The sequence below is a fragment of the Crocodylus siamensis genome, chromosome 4, assembly GCF_052110815.1.
Source record: "Crocodylus siamensis isolate JL-2025a chromosome 4, ASM5211081v1, whole genome shotgun sequence".
In the NCBI taxonomy this organism is placed as follows: Eukaryota; Metazoa; Chordata; order Crocodylia; family Crocodylidae; genus Crocodylus; species Crocodylus siamensis.
In genome coordinates, this window is record NC_143398.1 from 34,058,527 (window position 1) to 34,081,412 (window position 22,886).

The following is a 22,886-nucleotide window of genomic DNA, read 5'->3' on the forward strand; positions in this document are numbered from 1 at the left end:
TGAGCCTCATTCTCTCTCTCTCTCAGCTCCAATTCCCACCCTCTCTGCTAGTTTCCCCATCTTCTCCCAATTCCTTCTCTCCTTTTTTGCCACCTCTTAGCCTCTCCTTGCTTTCCTGCTGTCTCTGCTGCTTTTCCTGTGATTTTCTGCTGCCCCTCTCTTGTTTTCAGGCCTCCCCCTACTGCGGCTTCCCAGCTCCTATTAGCTGTCCTGCAGTTCTCTCCAGCTTCCAGCACCTACTGCCACTCTACAACTTCTCTAGCTGCTCTGGAGCCATCCTCTGGCTCCCTACACCCAAAGCCCCTCTTTAACACCCACATTTTCCCTTAGTCCAATTTTCCCTCCTCTCCCCATCTACCTTTTCAGCTCCCCTGTAGCTCCAGTCCCAGCCTCTGTGCCAGCATTGCTTCCCTGTTCTGCAGGCTTTGGGCATTGTCTTTTAATCAATTAAGATCAATTAACCTAACTTACCCCCCAGCTTCAGTTCTTCACCCCAGACCCCTGTAGTCTACCAGTTCTAATCCCAGCCCTGGTAACTTTAACTCCTTACACTTCTACTTTCTTACCTTAACCTTTCCCCAGGTATCCCAAATACACCAAGTACATACATACACATCACAGCACCCAACTTAGGAACTCACCTGTGTGTATGTGTAGGTGGGTGGTATGTGTGCAAATTAGTAAATACACACATATATATATACATATATAGATATCAGTGTGTGGTATATGAATTAGCAATCCACATATGTGTATTGAATGTGCAGGTGTTGGTAACTGGTAACTGATTCTATATAAATTTGGATGCGTATGTGCCTGAACTGGTAGTGTGAGTGTGTATGCCTAGTAGGGGTGTATGCACCTAGTGAGTGTATGTGTGCTTAATTGATTTTTATGTGTGCATGTGCAATTGTACACCACACCCTCCTGTCTAACAGTGCAATATTGAGATCCTGAGCATTGGCCTGACCCCTCAGGGCAACAAGTTCACCCTGCGATAGAATCTAATGTACTGTTTTACAAATGTATTTTGGAAGATAGTTTCCAAAGACAGCTGAATGTAGGGCCTTGGAATTTAAAAGGCTGCCAGCTTAATTTTGGTTTAGGTGGCTTTCTTTAAACCACCTCAATCTAAAGTGGGAGCTTTAGGTTAGCTGCATCATGTAGCACCGTGGGCAGCCTGATGTAAATAACTTTGTGGGGAGAGGCCTGGCAGGAAGTTAGCAGGTCCATGGGGGCTGGAAGATGCACAAGGTTGGAGGGTTTCCTGGTTCAGGGGGGCAGTAGGGGGCTAATAATAGTCCCCTCAGTGTCAAGAGGTAGGAAGAGTGTAACCCCAGGGCAGGGGCAAGTGGCTGAACTTTCCTACCCCTGGGGCTGTGCTGTGAACACATACAGGTGTTCACATTTTAGATTGGGTTAACCAGGGTTGATGTAAAGTTCATTCACCTCCAACATGGACAAACTTTAAATTGGACATGGCATTTTTAGCACAATTTAAGCCCTGTGAACATCTGGCCATTTATATTCCCCTAACCTTGGATTGGTTGATCGACATGTGACACTTATATGTACCTATAGTAGGAACTCAGGAAAATTTAGTAGCTGAGAATTGGCTTGGCACTGCTGTTAGGGTGATAAAAAAATGATCAAAAAGTGAATACTCCCATATAGTTGTCCACTTTACCGTGTGATCTAGGGATCATACTTCCTAATAACTATACAGCAAAGATTTTGTGACGTGTAAGGGCAGCAAATTTGGTTCAGTTTGTACATGCTATGTGGCTGCACCTTCCAAAGTGCGCTGTCCCTTATATAGTATAGGAAGTATAAAATTGATACCTTTGAAGAAAGGAGTCCAAAAAGATGCCAGTCTTACAGGGTCTCTTCCAAAGACATTTGAAGGTTTAGAGGGAAAAACTCTATTACCTTCAACTCTTTTAGACAACTGTGAAATAGAAGTGCCAGCTTTGGGAGCCTTTCTCCTGGGTCTCCTCCATTCCTCTCACTTTCATATTTCTTATGCACTGCATAGGAAATATCTTCAGCTGCACCCTAGGCAAATGCAATGAACTTTGGAAGATAGAACTGCAAAATGTGAGCTGAACCTGTAATCTAATCATCGTACATGGAAACCTCCTCACTCTAGCATGGATGTGTGTGTATGTTCACATATATGCATTCGTACTTAGATAAGAGGAATACCTGAGGAGGGATTCCTCTTCAGGTGATGCAGAGGGAGTGTACATGGGCACATCTGCATTGCTTTGTGCTATATATTACTATATATATAACTATTAACTACTGTCTAAATAACTCAGTGGCAATGAATTTCAGATATGGACATGTATATATGCAAAGTTGGAACATATCAACCTTTCCATAGCAAACTAGGTAGTGTAAAATGTCAGTTTTTACCTGGCAAGGCATTTCTTGCCAACAATTGGTTTTGTTTTCAAGATATGCACCAGTAAAAAAAGAATTGCATTTTATCCTTTTCTGCAGCATTGCATTGGGTTTTGTTTTTGGTCCTGGGTATGAGTGTAAACTATATCCAACTGGAGGGCCTCATGGCAATGTGGTAAGGCTACTTATGACAGGGTACCTCCTATAAAATACTACAATAATGCAAATTCCAGAGTAAAGAGTGTATAGGGCACCTCCAAACTGTTTCCTCCCCACCCTCTTCCCACCTTTGGTGCTCCTTGGTTGAAGCAAAGCTAAGGGTTATCACCCTAACAGAAATGTACCCTTGCTGAGGTGTTGAGCAGTTGACTTTAGTTCTTATGGACGCATGTAGACAAAATAAGGGGCATGTGTACATTACACTTTAAAGCAGGTTAAATGCTTTGCACTGGTTTAATGATGTCAGTGTTTGCACGCCTTGGTGGCATATTGCGCATTAATTACAGCCGCTGTAGCAAATTCGGAGGCATAATGCACCTTAAATGACATAGGGCACAACAAATTAAAACTCCTCTGAGGAATTTGTTTGCTGCCCTACCAGTTGTAGAGCAAAGCACTGGGCTCCATGCAGCTCAAGGACTCTGCAGGAAGCCCTGAAGGCAACCTGGTAGCAGCACGGGAAGGCAGACTCCACCCAAGAGAGGGGGAAAAAAAGCGGTGATCCTAATCTTTTTTTTCCCCCACCAGAGCCTATCTGCTTGCCTGAGCTGCACGGGGGCCCTGTGCTTCCTTCCATGGTTGCGGTGCCCCCCAGGACCACCCAAGCCAGGTGCCTGAGGGGGGGAGGGGGCACCACTGCCGCAGAAGAAAGCAACAGCCTCCTGCAGCCCAGGGACCACTCTGCCTGCCAGGAGCTCACCCTCTCCTCTCTGCAGCCAGAGAGGCAGGTAAGTTGTGTGTGTGCACAACATGGGGCTTTAATTGGCCCTAAATTGAAGCAGTGTTTTTAAAAATCTACCCCTTCAATTTAGGGCCCCTGTTCCATCTACACATGCCCTATATGTTGCTCTCTGGCAGAAGATATAACCACTGAGGCACTGAACAGCTGGACTTCATCTGACCTTTGGATTCTGTCTCAGTGGTCTAAAGGGGGGATGGTAGGTCTAGGGCAGCCTCAACTCCTCCATAGTCTTGCCTAGAAGTATGCCTCAAAGGTCTTGGTGTGGCTGTTGCAGGACTCTGCACAAGTGATTCATCAGGCACCTGACTAGATGTCTTATGTGGACTCCATGATCCAGAGGACTGATGGTTCCCTACAGCATTTGGTTTAGAAAATGTATCATTTATACCAAGCAAATTTGAATTTCAGAGGTTTTAACCACTGGAATCCACTCTTCTCACTGACAAAACAATATCTAGGAATATGCTAAAACAAAATGACAAGTTTTACTTGTGGAAAGTGATATTGTAAGCATCACATGGCACCTTTTATAACTTTGAGAAGCTCATTATATATATTTACATTTTGACTTACATGGGGAATTGTTTTGCGCATCTCTGATAGAAACTGATTCTCTTTTAATAGAGCTGGAAAAGCTCCCTCAATGCAGACTGCTCTTGCTGATGCTCTTGATGCTGCCACTTCCAATGAATGCCTGAAAAGCTGCTGCCTCTACAGGTATATCCTGTGCTATTTTTGCTGCTGCTTAATCTTGTGAAATAGGGCACAGGGATCACTCTAAATCTCCACATGACTAGATGAGAAAAATCTGCTTTAGTGCCCAAAAGATAGAACCACTGATGCAGAAAATCACTCAACTACCAATTTCTTGATGGCACTGAAGGCATGAAGGGAAATCATTAAAAAAGGAAAAGGAAAAAAAAAGATATGGGTCTGTGAACCTGTAGTCCATGACACCCTGAGAGAATGGAACAGGATTTTAGGGAAGCTAAAAAAGAAAAAAGGAATGGGATTTTTCTTAAATTTTCAACAACATGTTTTTCAAACGGAGAAAAAGTGGACCAAGATAAAAGACATTTTTAAATAAAGGATGACTGAAGCGGTCCAGATACTGCCTAAGAAAATTGGAAATGTCCAGTTTTTCCTTACAAAAATATTACTCTACTCATAATAAGGTTTGGAATGGGGAGGTTTTATATGACAGAAATGAGGAGAAAACATGCTGAAGAGCACCTATAAAAAAGTGCTATGGCCCTTTGATCTAGTATATAAATTGAAGCGCTTTCAGTCTACACTCCTATTGGTCATGACTATACTAACCAAAAAACCCCCGTAGAAATCTATTCATTCTCAATGAAGTACATGTATGATCTCATCTGTCCTCTTAATGTTCTGCACTAAGTAACAAGCTGCAAGTTCTTGTCCAAAGGAGCTCAGGACTGAATGAAAGCCGAAATATCTTCCCATCTCACAGGAGATCTGCTGCTTGAGGACACATTTTCTATCCATATTGTACTTTGCCTGTAGTTAATTTAGCTGCAGTCTCTAGTGCTTTGAGTCATTCACTTTTCATGAAAATTCATGTAGAAGAAAAAAAAATCAAGTCTTGGGATTTCTATAACAATCTTTTCTGGTTATATCCAATATATCATAACATACTTGGTTGAAATACTATATATTTTTTTTCCTGGTTGTTATTTCTTACATATTTGTGAAGGGGGAAGAGCCAGCCTGCTACAGACTCCCTTGTTGCCTACCTTAGGGCAGGCAGTGCATTCTGGCAGCAAATGGGATCCAGTGTGCCACTTCAAGAGCAGTGTAGCCCTGAAGACTGGTGGGGAGAAAGGGCAGGGCCTGCTGGCAGAGCAGCACCAGGAAGAGTGGCGCTGCAGCAAGGCATGGGGCAGAGAAGCTGGAGAGTCTAAAGTGTGTGCAGCAGCAGAGCCACATAGAGCAGTTGTGCATAGTGAAGGAGCCCTAGAGATGGGGTGGAAAGGAGCAGCAGAGCCGCATGGTGGAGGAATGAGTGGCACAGAGACCCCAGGGACAGGGCAGAAAGACTTGGCAGAGGTACAGGGCAAAAAAGTCCCATAGTCAGGTTGGAGGGCTGCTGCTGAGTGTTGTAGCAGGACAGCATGTGGCGCAGAGGCTCTGGAGACAGGGCGGAGAGCTGCAGCAGAGGCACACTGGGGAGAGGCTTCAGAGATAGAGGAGAGGGCTGCTACTGAGCTGTGCAACAAAGCAGCACACAGCATGGAGATTTCAGAGATAGGGCAGAGAGTGGTGTGGTATGGCCAAACATTAAGAAGGGCAAGGCTGATTCTTCCTGAAGAGGCCACAAAAATGCCTCCCACCAAAATGGTCTGTTTACATGTCAAGCATCAGTCTATCCAAGACAGTTCAGGTAACAGTCCAAGGGGTTGCCAGGGAAATGCTAGTTGGGATAGCAACAAATTTACCATATCCTATGGTCCTAGGGTAAGATTGGCCCAAAATCTACTAGATTGGTAAAGGAGGAAAATGAAATACTAGAAAGGAATTGGGATGTTTATATGAGGGTCTAGGCACCCAGGATGAGTTTGCAGGTGATGATGGGGATCTCTGGGATATGGAGATATTAGCCTATGGGACCTAGTTTAGAGAAACACAGTGTAAGGAACTTATGTTGCAGGCCATTTGGAAACAGAGGTCACCAGATGGGAGCAACAGGTGTTTTGACCAGAGCTATATGACCAACTGCCTTGGTGCAAGGGGAGAATGGGTTTGTTATTCCCGCAACACTGGGATCTTTTGATTCCCCCATTATTGCTCGCAGTCAGGGAAGCACCCAGGGCCTCATTAGGCTATGCACCTTTTGAGTTAGTCTACACCCATAAAACCTGAGGGGTTTATTTGACGTCATATGGGAAATCTGGGAGAGGGTGGAAGATGAGGGGCTATCCCTTCCCAATACACCACTGCACTTAAAGAACAATTGCAGAAGGCTAAGAGTGTGGTCGTGGATAATTTGAGAGAGGCACAGTTAAAACAGAAGCAGCGGTATAATAAGAATGCAAGAGAATGAGAGTTTCAGGTGGGGCAAAGGGTACTGGTTTTATTACCTATCTCCACAAGTAAATTTTTGACATGTTGGCAGGGATCTTTCCACATAGTACACTGGGCAGTGCTGCAGCCTGGACATAGATAAGAAAAACAAATTTTTCTTGTCAATTTGGCCAGAGGGGCTCCTGGCTACTCTTCTGCTGGAGAATGAAGAGTTTGGTAGGGAGATGAGCAAGGAAATCGGTGTGTAGTGATGAGTGGGGAGGTCCCTATACAACTAAATCTGGCAAAAGATCAGCAAAAGCAACTAACTCAGATAGTCCAGGATTTTGTAGATGTGTTCAGTGAAGTTCCTGGGAGATCCAAAAGTGCAGTGTGTAAAATTGTGACACCAGAGGTGGGTATTATGAAGGAAAGGTGGTGATGGATACCATATCACTGTTGCCAATTGGTAAAGGAGGAAATAGAGATGATGCTGAGGCAGGGCATAATTAAAGAGTCTAGCGGTCTTTGGCAGAGCCCTAATCTGATGATCCTGAAATCAGATGGCACTTTTCAGCTCTGTATTGATTTTTCATAAGCTTAATGCCATCACACAATTTGATGCATTCCCCATACCACAGGTGGGGGAATTGTTGGAGAGAGTAGGACAGGCTCAGTTTATTTTAATTTTTGATTTGGCCAAAGGATATTGTCAGATCCCATTGTTCCCAGAAGATAGTGTCAAGATGGTGTTTAGGACCCCGTGGGGGCTTAACAAATTTTGTAGCATACTATTTGGCCTCAATGGGGCTGCAGTGACATTTCAGAGGTCGATAGACTGGATATTAGCCACAGCCTACATCAATGATATCATAATATACAATAAGACATGGGATCAACATCTGATAGCATTAAGAACTGTGCTACAAGAATTGAGGCAGGTGGGTTTGATAGCCAACCCAAAGAAATGCACATTGAGGCAGTTTGAGACCAAATATCTAGGATTCTTAGTGAGCCAGGGTCAGATTAAACCCTTAGCTGACAAAGTAGAGGTAATAAGGAATTATGATATCCCTCAGACTGAGAGACAGATTGCACTCAAAGGCAAGGGAAATGAGGTCCTTAAGTTGGATAATGAGCAGTGAATGGCCTTTGACAAGCTCAAAAGATCCTATGCCAAGATATGGTATTGCCTATGCTGGATTTTTCACTGTCATTTGTCCTTCAGGTGGATGCATCAGGACAACCAGTAGAGATGGTACTTTCACAAAAGGTCAAGTGAAATACATGATGGGTGGAGGATGCTAGCCAAAAACTTAATGAGCAGGAAAAAAGGTATGTTACAATTGAGAGGGAATTTTTGGCTCTGAAGTGGGGGATAGAATATTTTTGATACTATATTACTGTATCTTGGGCCAGGAGTTCATGCTCCCTTGAAATGGCCAAGTTGACTAAAACAGATAACAAGCGTATAATGTGATTTGCCCTTGTCCTTACAGCCATTTTAGTTTTCAAAATAATACAAACCAGGGAAAAATAATGAATGTTGTAACTAACTTTCTGTCTCATTGTCATCAAGGGAGCCCCAAGATTTATGCCAGGTGTCCCCAGGAGGGACATCAGCACCAGAGCTGACCATACCAGGTAATATGAGAAGACTACCTAGAAACATCTTGGGGGGGGGTATGTGAAGGGGAAAGAGGCAGCCTGCCATAATCACCCCTATTGTTTACCTTATGGCAGGCAGTGAATGTTGGTGAATGGGCTTTGGTGTGCTGCTTCAGGAGGAGCATGGCTCTGAAGATTGGTGGGGAGAAAAGGCAGGGCCCACCAGCAGAGTGGTGCTGAGAAGAGCAGTGCTGCAGCATGGTATGGGGTGGGGAAGCTGGAGAATTTGGGGAGTGTTCAGCAGAACCACGTGGTGCACCAACACATGTTTAAGGAGCCTCAGAGAAATGGAGTGGAGAGGAGCAGTGGAGCCATGCAGTGAAGAAGTGAGCAGCATGGAAACCCCAGGGACGGGGCAGAGAGCTGAGGCACAGGTACAAGGCAAAAAAAGCCTAGAGTCAGGGTGGAGGGCCACAGCTGATCCACATGGCAGGGAAGCACGTAGCTCAGAGACTACAGAGATGAGGCAGAGAGCTGCAGTGGGGGCACACTGTGGAAAATCCCCAGAGTTTGTGTAGAGGGCCACAGCTAAGCCACATGACAGGTTGGCATGTGGTGCAGAAGCTCCAGAGACAGGGCAGAGAGCCACAGTGGGGGCATGTTGGGGAAAGGCTCCAGAGGCTGATGCTGAGCTGTATGACAAAGCAGAATGCAATGTGGAGACCTCAGAGATGGCGCAGAGAGCCACGGCAGAGGCACAAGGCAGAGAGGACTCAGAAGAGGAATCAGCAAAGAGCCTGAATGGGGCTGCCAATGCAGTGGTGTACCCTGGGAGAAGCAGGCCAAAGGGCTCCAGGGAAGGCTACTTAAATGCCAGTGGGAGCCACTATAAAGGTCACGGACACAGGTCAGAAAGGCCCCAGGTGGGAAGGGGCAGCAGCTTGCTGAAAAGTGCCCCAATAGTACTGTAGGGAAACAGTGAAGAGCCATAGTGCTTGTTGACCCCAAATAACTGAGAAAAAGGGAAAATTTGTAAAAGGATACAATATACTCCAAGCCAGGAGCAACCGAACCTGAGGAGATGTCTCAAAGTGTACATCAATGGATGTGATTTTTTTTCATTATAGTTCTTATTTATGCACATTCATGAAAAAATTAGGATCTCAAGACTGAAACAGTTTAGTTCTACTGGTGTGAATTTATGTCAACAAGGGATGGCCTCCACTACAGGCTCATACCAAAGCCAGTTTGACAGGCAGATGAAAAAGGTGTCATCTGTGGCCTAGACACTGAGACGCTGATGTCAGTTTGGGCCCTGGATGTGGTAAGGGTGCATTAAAGAGGAGGTTGGAACCCCATGGAGAAGCCAGGGAATGAAAATCCAGACAGTTACCTGCTGGGAACTGTCTCCCAAAAAATAAGATCAAGGTGTAGCAGGCAAGAAGGAAGGGTGACCCAAATAACCGGGTGACACCCACAAGGACCTACTGTGTCATTCCCAGAGAGTAGGGCATCAGCCAAAAGGGTATTGTGGCAGGGATGCAGCCATGAGCCAGGACTTACCTTGTGGCTGGGAGCAGAGAGAGACACGGAGCCAACGGGACAGCGCTAAGGATTAAAGGTGTGGCAGGAGAGGGGCCGCCATGGGAGGATGGGCCACACCAACACCAGAGGGATAAAGGCCAAAGTGGTCACAGAGGGCCAAGGGAGAGCTGGCATGTGCAGTTGCACCAGCATGGGCATGCTATATGGTGGAGTGCCAATGCCAGTTTGCCAGCCGGCCCTTGGAGGGGGCAATAAAAAATGTACTGGCCAGCATTCAGGGAGGACTGGAAGTGAGTTCTCTGGAAGGCCCAGAGTGGCCAGAATCATACAATGGCCCTAACAGGCCAAGTGGTGGCAAACAAAGCTGGTTTGGCAGAGCCTGCGCTCTTACCTGAGATGAGACCATGGATGCCGGATGCAGCCAGTGTAGATTGGAACAGTAGAGAGCCTGGGGAGAGAGAGGAGAAAACAGTTGGACTCTGTGAGTCAATGTTGGGAGCAAAGGATGCACAGCTGGGAGTACGGCATCCAGGGGCAAATAAGAATCCAAACCAGGCTGATGTGAGGCCTGAACCAGGATGGTACACAGTCCAAACTGAACAGTGACTATAGAAGGGCTAAAGCCCTTATCATGAGCGAACTGTGTCTCAGCCGGGGCCAAGGAACAACAAATCTGGTTGGCACAAGGCAGGGTGTAGGGAATGCGGAGCCCCAAAATGGGAGTCCAGGCAAGAGTGCTGAAGGAGGGAACCAGGGGAGGCAGGATTTAAAAACATTCTCCCAACAATAACCAGTACCACCGAGACATGACAGGCGAGAATCCCTGGAGACCTTTTGAGGTACCTGACTGGGAGACAGCTGTGCCCAAATGACCAGAAAAAGTGAAGTGTGCTAGTGAGCATCATGGGAAGTTACAGGAACCCAAGCCATACAACACACACCAGCAACAAGGTTATACACTAAAAATTTGATACAAATTCTATAATCTTCAAAATAAAATAGTCCTACATAGGTTTATTTATATCAGTATGCAAAATACTTTTATAGTCAATAAAGATAACCTTTTTATGTTTCTGACCTACCTTAATTGAATATAATAAAGAATAAACTGTAAAATTCTAGGGGCAGGGTTCTGGCTGATGGTCCCCCCACCATTCCTTTCCTCACTGCAGCAGTGGAAGGGATGAATTTAAGATAACTCCCCATAATTAGATTGTATACATGGAAATTATAAATTCATTATAATTTTTCATATATATAATCTAATTATGCGGGGGGTTGTCTTAAATTCAAAGTCATCTTAGATTCAGGTAAGTATGGTACCATGACACAAGGGGTAACACGGAAGTTCACAGACAGTTTTGGAGAAGCTAGATAGGCTAAGCATTAAATGCAGTATTTAATTCAATCTCAATAAATAAGGTCAGCTCTCAGATGATAAGCACAGTTAGTGGGAAATAATTCAGGCAAATAATTAGCCTAGAGTAGAAGAAGAACAGGTGACAGATATTTTGGAGAAACTGGATATTTTCAGTTCATCAGGGCCCGGGGAATTGTATCCTAAAGTACCCAAGAGATTGGCTAAAGTAATAACAGAGCTAGTGATTATTCTGTCTTAAAAATCATGTAGATCAAGTGAGGCCCCATATGGGAAAATATAGTGCCCATCTTTAAGAAAGAGAACAAGGAGTATCCAGGGAATCACAGATCACCCAGTCTGATCTTGATACCTGGGAAGAATATGGAGTACTTTACTAAAAAATCTATTTCAACGCATTGACAGGAACAGTCAAGGTGGATTTGTCAAGAGCAAGTCATGTTTGATCAACCTGATTTCCTTTTGCAAGGTGACACACTTTGTAGATAGGGGAAAGACAGTGGATGTCATACTCCTTGGCTTTAGCAAAGGTTTCAATGCTGTGTCCCAAAATATCCACATTAATAAGCAAAGGACATATAATATAGACAAAATATTGAAAGGTGGAGGCAAAAGTAGCTGGTTCAATGTCTGTTTGGGGGGAGGTATTCGATGGAGTTCCCCAGAATATCTCTGCTGGATCCATTCCTGTTTAGAATTGTTATTTATGATATGGAAGATGAGTTTTAATGAACAGTTAGTAAATATGCAGATGACAGCAAGCTGGGAGGAGTGATTGACAATGTGGAAGATAGATTGACCTTGATGAACTGGAAAATGGTCCAAAATTTACACCAAGGAAGTCAATAAGGACAAATGCAAAGTCTTGCACTTCGGACAGAACAATCACATGTATGAATTCAGATTGGGGAAAGACTGACTAGACTGTGACCTGTATTATAGTGGACTATAAGTTCAATATAAGTCAACTGTTTTCTCTTCTTGCTATGCTATGCGATGCTGCGGCTAGTAAAGTGAGCAAAATGCTGGCATGCATGCATAGATGCTTCTCGAGCAAATCCCGGGACGTCATTCTCCCCTTGTACTCGGCCTTGGTGAGGCCGCAGCTGGAGTACTGTGTCCAGTTTTGGGCTCCACAATTCAAAAAGGATGTGGAGAAGCTTGAGAGAGTCCAGAGGAGAGCCACGCGCATGATCAGAGGTCAGGAAAACAGATCTTACGATGACAGGCTGAGAGCCATGGGACTCTTTAGCCTGGAAAAGCGCAGGCTCAGGGGTGATCTGATGGCCACCTATAAGTTTATCGGGGTGACCACCAGAGCGCCCCATGGGATGACGAGGTCAAACGGTCACAAACTCCTGCAAGACCGTTTCAGGCTGGACATAAGGAAGAATTTCTTTACTGTCCGAGCCCCCAAGGTCTGGAACAGTCTGCCAGTGGAGGTGGTTCAAGCGCCTACATTGAACACCTTCAAGAGTAAATTGGATGCTTATCTTGCTGGGATCCTATGACCCCAGCTGACTTCCTGCCCTTTGGGCAGGGGGCTGGACTCGATGATCTCCCAAGGTCCCTTCCATCCCTGATGTCTATGAAAAAAATAAATAAATAAATAAATAAAAAGGCCAATAGAATAAAAATTTGTGTTGATATAACATGCCTTGTAGAGCAAGGGAAGTGATTCTTTTACTGTATTCAGTTTTGGTGAGGCATCACTTTGTGCAATTTGTCCAGTTTTAGGAACCACAATTCAAGAATGATGCAACTAAATAAGAAAGAATTGAGCAGAGAGTAATGAAAATTTTTTGATGTCTCAGAAACGTAACTTACGTGGAAAGTTTGAAAGAACTGGGATTATTTAGTCTGCAGAAGAGAAAACTGAGGGACCTGAAGGATACTATTACGGTTTCTTCAAGCCCTGTTTTGATAAAAGTCTTCAAATACCTGAAGGGTTGTTATAAAGAGGATGGTGATAGACTCTTCTCTTTAGCAGGGACAGGACAAGAAATAATTGTCTGAAATTGCAAAACAGAAATTCAGTTTAGATATTAGGAAAAAATCTCTTACTGTGAGGGTGATTAAACTTTGGAACAGATCGCCTAAAAATTACCTTTTTCTCTGGAAGTCTGAGCCAAATTAGATAAACACTTAACTAGACTGATTTAGACAGAAATCATTCTGCCTTAATCAGGGGGATTGGGTCAGATGACCCCTTAAGGTCCTTTTCATCCCTACTTCTCTCTGTTTCTGATATATGTATATAGATAAATAAAAAAAATATATACACCCACTACCAGACAGTAGCACTATTTGACTTCTATGTATATGTGAGTGGGGTTTTTTGTGGGTTTTTGTTTTGTTTTGCTTTCTCTCCACTGAATTAACTGCACGTAGAATGATGTTTCAGCCAGCATAGAATTATTCCCAAGTTCAGTGCAATTGTACTGAGTCATATTACTATTATCATACTTCCCTGGATGGGTTTCATTCAGTTAATAAGTGTGCAGATGACAGCAAGTTGGGTGGAGTTGCTGACATTTTTTAGGGTAAATTTAGGATTTTAAATGACTTTGGTGAACTGGAAAATGGTCTAAGGATAAAGTTGATGCACTCATTTAAAATATAGAGCTATTATTGGGTTTGCTTTCCCTTTGCTGTGATGATTTTAACTCTTACCTCCAAGAAGGTTGTTCTTACCACCTAGATAGGAGGTATTCAAGTGTGAGTTACTCTTATTCCCTCCTGTAGAAGCTTTCCACTTAACAAAAAATGCTTAATTGCCCCAACTTCATGGTGATCATCTATAGCACTGAGCTTGAAAGTCAGTCTCATTTTCATGTGTTCTCTTTCTCTCTCTCAATGAATAGCTAAATATCTTATACCAAGCTCTGACAGTACCACCAGGATATACTTTCCCTTAGGACTAGAACACTCTCATGAGAGGTTGAAATGCTTAGTTGAAATCTCTGTTCTTAGTCAGGCAGTCATGATCTAAACTGGAGTTTCCAGTCTCCCAGGTGACTACTCAGAGTCATTCTCTCTGACTCAGCAAATATATACATGTTGTGTATGAATCTTTAGACCGTACCTCTCCAGCTTCCTACACCATGATGATTAGGAAATTTTCCTGGGAATGACGGATTCTGATACAAGGTGGGGAAAGAATCCCAATTGCTGTACTGTTGGGCAAAAGGGAAATGCCTATCTCTATCCATTGTTGTGGATGAGGCTAAATTTAGCCCTTCATTGCCATTATTTAGTTTTTGCCACAGATGTATGAAACAGAAATATTTTTTTTTCCTTTAAAGAAAACAGTGCTAACTTTTTTTCCCATGTTGGTGAGAGAAAAGCAATAGAAATTATCCATTTCAACTTACACTAAACCTTTTTTTCTTACTTTGTCAGTTAGCCAAAAATAATTAGTCATAATTTTACACTCTCACTCCAACCATATTCTGACCAATGTAGCATCTTCTGTGTGGCTTTGAAGCAGTATAGGTATTAGTGCAAATCCCATCCTGAATCTGGACTTCAGCATTTTTCATTTTCACAGTACTTTACTACTGTTATTGAGTTTGTTTTTTGTTTTTGTTTTAGACTAGTCCTATATTATACTTGCAGATGAAAAGAAATGAAGCAGAGAAGTTACATTCACTTCTGAAATACACTAAGCCATGACTTGATGTAGGATTTCAAAAAAAGGTGGTGAGGGCAATGGGTGTGGCTGCAATATTCCCCCTTGGGCAGATAACATTTCAGCAGCATCTATCAAGAAGTTTTGAGTGCCTGAAACAGCTACAAGTCCTCCATCCCTCCAGCCCCTGCCCAAGTCTGGGCAATCCTTCCCCTCCCATTCCTCAGCTGCAGTCAGTGCTCTGTTGGTGCAACTCCCTGCCCTCTCATTCCTCCACCCGCTCTCCAGGAGGGGGTACTTCGGGGCCTACCATTGTCCTCAGCTGACCACAGTGGAGAAGCCCCTGAGCCACTCCAGCCAGAGCTGCATTGGGTGCCAGACTCAGGTGCTTCCAATGCTTCCCTGCTTGGTTCCCCTAGGTATTCCCCAATAGCACTGGAAGAGGGAACCTCCCATTTATGCTGCTATTGTGGTCATAGCTGCTCCCTGCAGCTGAAGCCCTTAGAACATAGGGAAGCCTAGAAGAGAGGACAGGGTGCAGGGACTCACCCAGTGCCTCTGCCACCGGAGCAGCCTGGAGCTTCCCCTGCCCTGGTCAGCTAGAAACAGCAGCAATGACAGGTGTGTCACCCCTTCCTCACTTGCTCCCTGCTTGGCCCAGCCAGGTATCCCCAGCCATCCCAGGACTCCAGTCATCTCTTAGAGTCTGTAGGGGGAACCCAGGCATTTGCAGGTCTGGGGAACTGGAAACACCAGCAGATGAACCACACTCTTGAATGGAGGTATAACCATGCCACTGCATCTGTCCTTAGCACAAGGCAAATCAGTAGAGTTGATTAAGAGTACATGAAAATGATTTCATAAAAAAACTGGGAATTTTGAAGGTGTTTCTAAATTTGGGGATTTTTTTGTAATGTTTCTAGTTTACCATCATATTCATATGTTATATGTTATATATTTTTTCTTCAAAAAATAGCCTTGTGGGAAAAGTCTCTCCTGCTTAATAAAAAGGGTAGAGAGGAGGAGAAGACAGACATTTTTTCCAGGTAGCTCCCTACTCCTCCATATTACATAGCCTTTGAATCAAAAAGTCTATCTCCATAGTGGAATCAGTCACACCAGAAATCTTTCTTGAACTACAACAGGAAATCAGATCATTCACACATACAGTTAATAACTGTATGGTATCTATTAACTAATGATCAGGGAAGTGGGGTGGAGCAAAGGAACTGTTTTATTTTTGTTGGCTCTGTTTTTTTGTTTTTCTAATGCAGTATCTATTGTGGTTCATTAATCACTTATTTGACCTGTACAATAAATATCTGTGGAAATGGCATTGCTGAAAAATCTACATTTTGTTATTCATACATCTTCTCATAAGAGAAGGCTTTCCAGTACTAACAGTGTCAGGCATTTTGTAGCAATTTTCTCATGACCCATATTGTACTACTTCTATTTATAGTTAATTTGATTTTCAAGCATACACAGTGTGGGGTGTACAGGAAGGTTTTACAGTGCAGGCAATTGGACATACAGAAGAGACTCAGATGGGTTTTAAAAAAATTAACTGTACTGAAATAAATGTAAAAATTGTCCTTATTGTTTTTGTTTGTTTTTCTTCCCTGGCTGTGACTCCTGATTCCCTTGGGTTTTGACTGATCTATGAGATAATTGTCTGACGCTGTCAATCTCCAAACACGTATCGTAGAAACACATTTCAGAGAGTAATCAGAACATTTGACTATGCTGCTATATTATGAGGGATAATTATTAGAAAATATATTCGTGACCATTTTTGTCCTATGCCTGGGATACTTTTTAGTTGGGTAAGTAAATAAATAATGAGGGTGTTTTGTTTTCTGAAGACATTGTTTTCTATTTTAATTGTTTGATAAAGCTACAGAAATACTTCTATTTTACTCATATTACGTTTTGTTCACCTGTAGTATGGATATGATCATTTTGGAATTCTTCAGAAGGAAAAATAAGTTAGGAGGCACAAGAATAGGGCTTTTCAGAATTGCGAGTTTGGATTTAGATTCTTAAATTCCAGCAAACCCTAAATCCCATTTTGAAGATGTTTGCACAGCATTTCTTCAGCCCTGAATATATATATATTTTTGGGAAGAGAATAACAAGAGAACAACTGTATTACTGAATAATTAGGAAACTTTCCCATACATTTTATTTACTTTTCATGTCTGTACTGATTGGAAAAGCAGGAATGCAATATGAAAAACATCTCTAAGATCGAACTCCCACTTGATGCTAGAAACAGATACGAAATGGGAAGAAAAACATATGGGTTCTTCTGTCCTCTGTCCTCCATGGTCTGATAGGGAAGGAAGTCCAAGAACAGTGGTCATTCTTCAAGGATACAATCCTTAGAGCACAATGGAGGTCCATTCCAGTTCATAAGAAAAGGTAGAAAAAGGACTGGGAGACCCCCCTGACTCAATATGGAGATCATGGATGTCCTGAAAACAAAAAAAAGCCTATAAAAAAATGGAAGCTGAGAATTACCCCCAAGGAGGGGTACACAGAAATGACCTGCACCTGTAGGGATCAGTTTAGAAAAGCTAAGGCAGATACCAAATACAAACTGGCAACAGAAATAAAAGGCAGTAAGAAGGAAATGCAGGAAGAAGGAAAAAAATAAGGGAAATGTAGTACCCCTGAAAAACACAAGGGGACAGCTAACAACTTATACTCAGAAGAAAACCGAACTCCTAAATGAATACTTTGTGTCGGTATTCCACCAGACAGAGAACACTAACTTGCCAGCCAGAAAGCTGGATGAACAACGTGGAGGTGATCGCCCATCTATAATCAACAAATATCTTGTGAGGGAATATCTAGAGAGGCTGGATATCGACACATCAGCAGAACCAGAAGAAAGACACCCTAGAGTGCTGAAAGAACTGGCTGATGTCATCACACAAGCGAAGGCAAAGCTATTGGGCAAAGCTCGGGTGAGGTCCCAAAAGACTGGACAAGGGCCAATGTGGTTCCTATCTTCAAGGAAGGAAGGAAGGATGACCCGGGGAATTATAAGTCAATTAATCTGATCTCAATCCTTGGAAAAATCCCGGAAAATGTAATCGAAGAATCCATAATTGATAGGCTAACAGAAGGCAGTATTCTAAATAACAGCCAACATGGCTTTTTTGAAGGCAGGTAATACCTGACCAACCTCATATCATCTTCTATGATTAGGTGACTAACCACCTGGATAAGGGAGATGAGGTTGACGTCATATACTTGGATTTCAAAAAGGCTTTTGATTTGGTTTCCCACAATGTCCTCATGTTAAGATTGGCAAATTGTGGCCTCAACAACTTAATGATCCAATGGCTAGGAAACTGGCTCCAAGGTTGGACCCAGAGAGTGTTAATAGACAGAAATGAGTTGATGTGGCAAAAGGTGAGCAGTGGTGTCCCTCAAAGCTTAGTACTTGGACCAGTGCTTTTCACCATTTTTATCAACAGTTTGGGCGTGGCTGTGGAAAACATATTGGAAAAGTTCACAGTCAACACCAATTTATGGGGAAGTGCAGTCATACTGGAGGACAGGTTGAGGATACAGGCTGACCTGGACAGGCTTGTAAAATGGGCAAATCTAAACCCGATGATGTTTAACCCTGAGAAATGCAAAGTGTTCCATCTGAGGAGAAATAACCCACAATATACTTCTAGGCATGGTGGTGCTACATTGGCCAGAATCACAGCCAAGACAGACCTGGGGGTCACAATCAACCATAAAATGAACATGAGCCACCAGTGCAATGCTATAGCTGGCAAAGTGAACAATACTCTGGCATGCATTAAGCAATGCATCACAAGCAAGACTAAGGATGTCATCCTCCCTCTCTACTCAGCAGTGGTGAGGTCGCAGCTGGAATACTGTGTCCAGTTCTGGGTGCCACAGTTCAAGAAGTATGTGAAGAAGCTGGAAAGAGTCCAAAGGATGGCCACATGAATGATTAGAGGTCTGGAGAACAGACCATACAAAGAGTGTTGCTGTGCTGGGCAACTTGGCTCCTCAACTTCCCAGGAGTAGGGGGGTATCCCCCCACAACGAACCTGATCAAAAGGGAAACTTAGCCTAGTATGGGCTGAAGAGATACTTGCTTTCACTGCAGCAGCCCAAGCCCAAGATGATGAGACACGCAGTGTCTCCTACACATTTTAAATCTTGTTGTCCCTGTGTGTGGGAGAGCGCAACTCTGGTAACATCATAAAAAGGCATCCAGGGCTTTGGCAAGCCCTGGACACTGGCAGTGGAGGGAAAGCAGGATGGGCTGCAGGGAGTGTCCCTGAAGATCCATCAGAAGCTGAAGAAGATGCTGGGGAAACCTACATGGGAAGGCAAGGGGGACAGCCAGGAGCAGCTCACCATTTGAGCACTGGCAGCCAAGCCTGTGGATCTCATTGGTGGGACCCACCTCAGAAGTGAGCCCGCACAGCACCACGATGGACATGTGAGTCCCAGTTAAATGTCACTATGTCAGACGCCAGGGTAGTGTTGAGTTATTATCATTATTTACTTTGAAGATGTTGATGTACACTGAGATAGGGTCAACCAGGGAGAGAGTACTCTGGCAGGACCCTAAGAAACCTGGTGGGGAGGGTCAGTAACAACAGACTTTCCCTTTTAAAGTGATATGGCTACAGAAGAATAGCTTGGCCAGTGGTGCTGGATACTACTCCGGCAGGGGAAAGGGTCAATTTAACTCCTAAGGGGGTGCGATAGATAGAGTCCATACTGTGTGATGGACAAGCTCACACCAGTGCTGCAACTGTGTTTTGGTTGGTGAGTGGACAGGGTGTAGGGGAGGTGGAGCCCTAAGTCACTTGCTATTGCACCTAGTCAGCCTCAGTCTGGGAAGACAGCCAATCTTCTAAGGAACCTTCCATTCCTCTCTTAAATCCATCAAGTTATGGCAGGCAAGTAAAAGGGAGACCCACCTCAGACACTGAGGCCTCAAGTGCTGGTTACTTTCTCCTGGCACAGAGAGGCTGAGGGGACACGGGATTGTTCAGCCTTGACAAGAGAAGACTTAGAGGCAGCCTTTAAGTATATAAGGAGCAAACAGCAGGGGCTAGGAGAACACCTGTCTACCAAGCAATCTCAAGGGAAGACTGGAAATAATGGCCATAAACTGATTGAGGACCTCTTCAGATTGGACCTGATGATTTCTGAGGTCCCTTCCAGCCCCTAACTTCTATGAATCTATGAACGTGTAAAACTTTTTTCAAGACTATGACACTTCCTAATTGCTGCCCTATTTACGTCATTAGTTCAACTTTTCAGAAGGAAGGCATACAGAGGGGAGAAAATGAGAAGTATATTGACAATGCCCATATCAGGTTTTGACATGAACATGAGTTTACCCTTGATACTGGCTTTAAGATACAGCCAGACAAAAGAATAAATCTCTTTCCACAAGGCTCACAATATAAACGTTTATAGGTTCCTTTATTTAAAAAAGTTCAGATTCAAATTTGAAAAAGTTGTACATGCCTGAAATCACATATAAGAATGTCACATCTACATACTGTAAGAGTTCTAAAAGTATATTTACATCAAAAGATAGATTCATAAGGGGGACTTAGGGCCCTGGCAGATATTAGCCATTGGGATCTGAGGATTTTTGACCAAATCTCCAAAATCATGGCAGCCATGCATGGCAGGCATAACATTCCTTGGAGCACAATCATGTGACTGTTGGCAGTAGAAGCCTAGGGGTGCTTGTACATGCAATGGGGGTTTAGTTTGGTTTAGTTGTCCCTAAATTGAAATGGTGCATTTTGAAAAACACACTCTTCCCCCACTGTTTCAATTTAGGGAGAACTAAACCAAACTAACTCCCCTTTGTATGAACACAAGGGTTAGGGGGCCCAATCCCTAGAGCTTACCTGCCTCGGGGTGGGGGGGGGTGAGCTGCCAGCTGGCTGAGAAGTCCCTGAGCTGCAGGAGACCCTAGTGCTTCCCTCTGTGGTGGCAGTGCCCCCCAGGTGGCACCCACCCCCTGGCACCTGGCCTTGGCAGTCCTGGGGAGCATCACAGCCACAGAGGGAAGCATCACCCCCTATGCAGCTCAGGCAGGGATGCAGGTAGGCTCTGGGAGAAAAGAAAAAAAAAAGAAGACCAGGCTGCTCACCTCTTTTTTTCCTGCCCCCCTTCAGTCAAGCCTGCCTGCACCAGCTGCTGCTGAGTTGCACAGCCCCTGAGCTACGCAGGGTCTGATGCTTCCCTCTGTGGCTGCAGCACCCCCCAGAACCACCTGGGCAGGGTGCCAGTGGGCTGGTGCCACTTGCGGGGCACCACCACCATGGAGGGAAGCACCGGGTTCCCCCACAGCTCACCCCCTCCCTCTGTGCTGTAGGAGAGGCAGGTAAGCTCCAGCACCCCTGCACCATCCCTGCCACCTTCTTGCTGCCTGGGACCACCCAGGAACAGCTGGTTTGCTGGGGCAGGGCAGCAGGTGGGCAGCTGGGTGTGCTGGTGGTGGGGGAAGGTGGCAGGGACAGAGCATGGGGTGCTGGAAATCTGCCAAGCCCAAGCTTTCCCAAGCACATTGGCTTCAAACACCTTGCACTTTGTTAGGTAGCAAACTGAAACACCTTGGAGAGTTTTTATCTTGCTATGTTACCAGGTCATTTAAAGTGGAATACGCCACTGTATGTACAAACAGCAATGCCATTAAAGCAGAATACACCCCTGGACATACAATCAGCAATGCCTTTAAAGTGGAATACACCACCATGCCTGCAAACAGCAAAGCCATTAAAGCAGCGCTGAAGGGCATTTAAGCCACTTTGAAGACCAATTTGTTGCATGTACAAAGGCCCTAGTGCAGAGCTGGGCAATTATTTTGGACGGAGGGCCACTTACTGAGTTTTGGCAAGCCATTGAGGGTAGCATGACAGGCAGCCAGGGACAGATAAATATTCATTTTCTCAATTTTGAGAGGACCCTGTGAGCCAGATAGAATGAACTGGAAGGTCACATCCAACCTGCAGACCGTATTTTGCCCATTCCTGCCCTAGGGCTTCTTCTGCCTTATCCCCATGATCAGCTGATGCTTAGGATAGATAATGAGACTGGTCAACAGTCCAAGATATAGCTTCACTGTGGCCAGTCTCTGTTGCCAAACCAGACACAGGGCTGCTGCGGATCCTGTGGGGCTGCAAGGCAAGGCAGGAAAAGTGCTAATGTGGGGTGGGGGGGCATTGGATGTAGGACTGTCTCCAGGGATCAACCTGGGATCATCTCAGTATATGACTCAGGACCGCCTCCAAGGACTGGACAGGGGTGTTCTTTTCCCCAGATCCCAGGGATGCACTGTGCCCTAGCCTGACAGTCAACTGAGTGTCAGGATGGTGTATAGGACAATGTTGGGCCCCAGCTCAGACCAAGTGCTGTCTTTTGCCTCTTTCCAGGTATGGAGTGTGGGGAGGAGTGCTGCCCAATCTCCAGGATCAACGTAAGAATCATAACATAAATTTAACATCTGCTAGTGCCCCATGGAGACTAGGGTCACAAAGTGGTATGATTATACTAACACCTGCCAGGGACCCGAGTTCCCCTTATGAATCTATCTTTTGATGTAATATACATTTAAAACCCTTACAGTATGTAAATATGATAATCTTACATGCAGTTTCAGGCATGCAGTTGTGCAAGCATCTTTGTATACATACTTGTTTAAACTTGAGCCTGAACTTTATAAAGTTTTATCATTCCTGTCAAACATGCACATAACCACTTATGTCTTTGTAATGCTCAGTGATTCTCTTACATTTAAGCTCCCATAGAGCTTACACAATAAGACTTTTCCCATGTGTGTCACCCTCAGGGATGTAGTAGACTCACTTTAAGCATACATAAACCTAACAACCCCCCACCACATTTAGAAGGATCCTTCAAATCCACCCAGTGATTAGAACACACCTTAGTTCAACCCCATCCTCTGTCTTATTTGGAACACTTGAACTCACTTCAAAAATATGTCTTAATCTTCAAAGTATAGTTTTTGGTTATGGTAACAAGGCTTTTCAGTCTTCTGTTTATACTGTTCCACTGTGTATAATTACCATATTTACTCAATTTAAACATGAGTTTTCCTCCTACCCATTTAAGATGCGGAAAAAAGACCCTTGCCTTACAATCGAGAATGAGGCAGTGTGGGTGCAGCAGGGCAGACAGATGCGGTGGCTCCAGTCCCAACCCAGAGTTGCGGTGGAGCCGGCACCAGAGCCGCAGTTGTCGCCTGCTGCCTTCCTCTGTATGCCCTGTCATTCCTTTTCTGCAGCACCCATTCTCCCTGC

At 44.3% G+C, this 22,886-nt stretch overlaps 1 pseudogene; it reads left to right on the forward strand.

The window, feature by feature from the left end:
- Nucleotides 1-8,730: 8,730 nt before the first annotated feature.
- The window catches only part of LOC149865616 (carnosine synthase 1-like), a 110,222-nt pseudogene continuing 96,066 nt past the window's right edge, over nucleotides 8,731-22,886 (forward strand).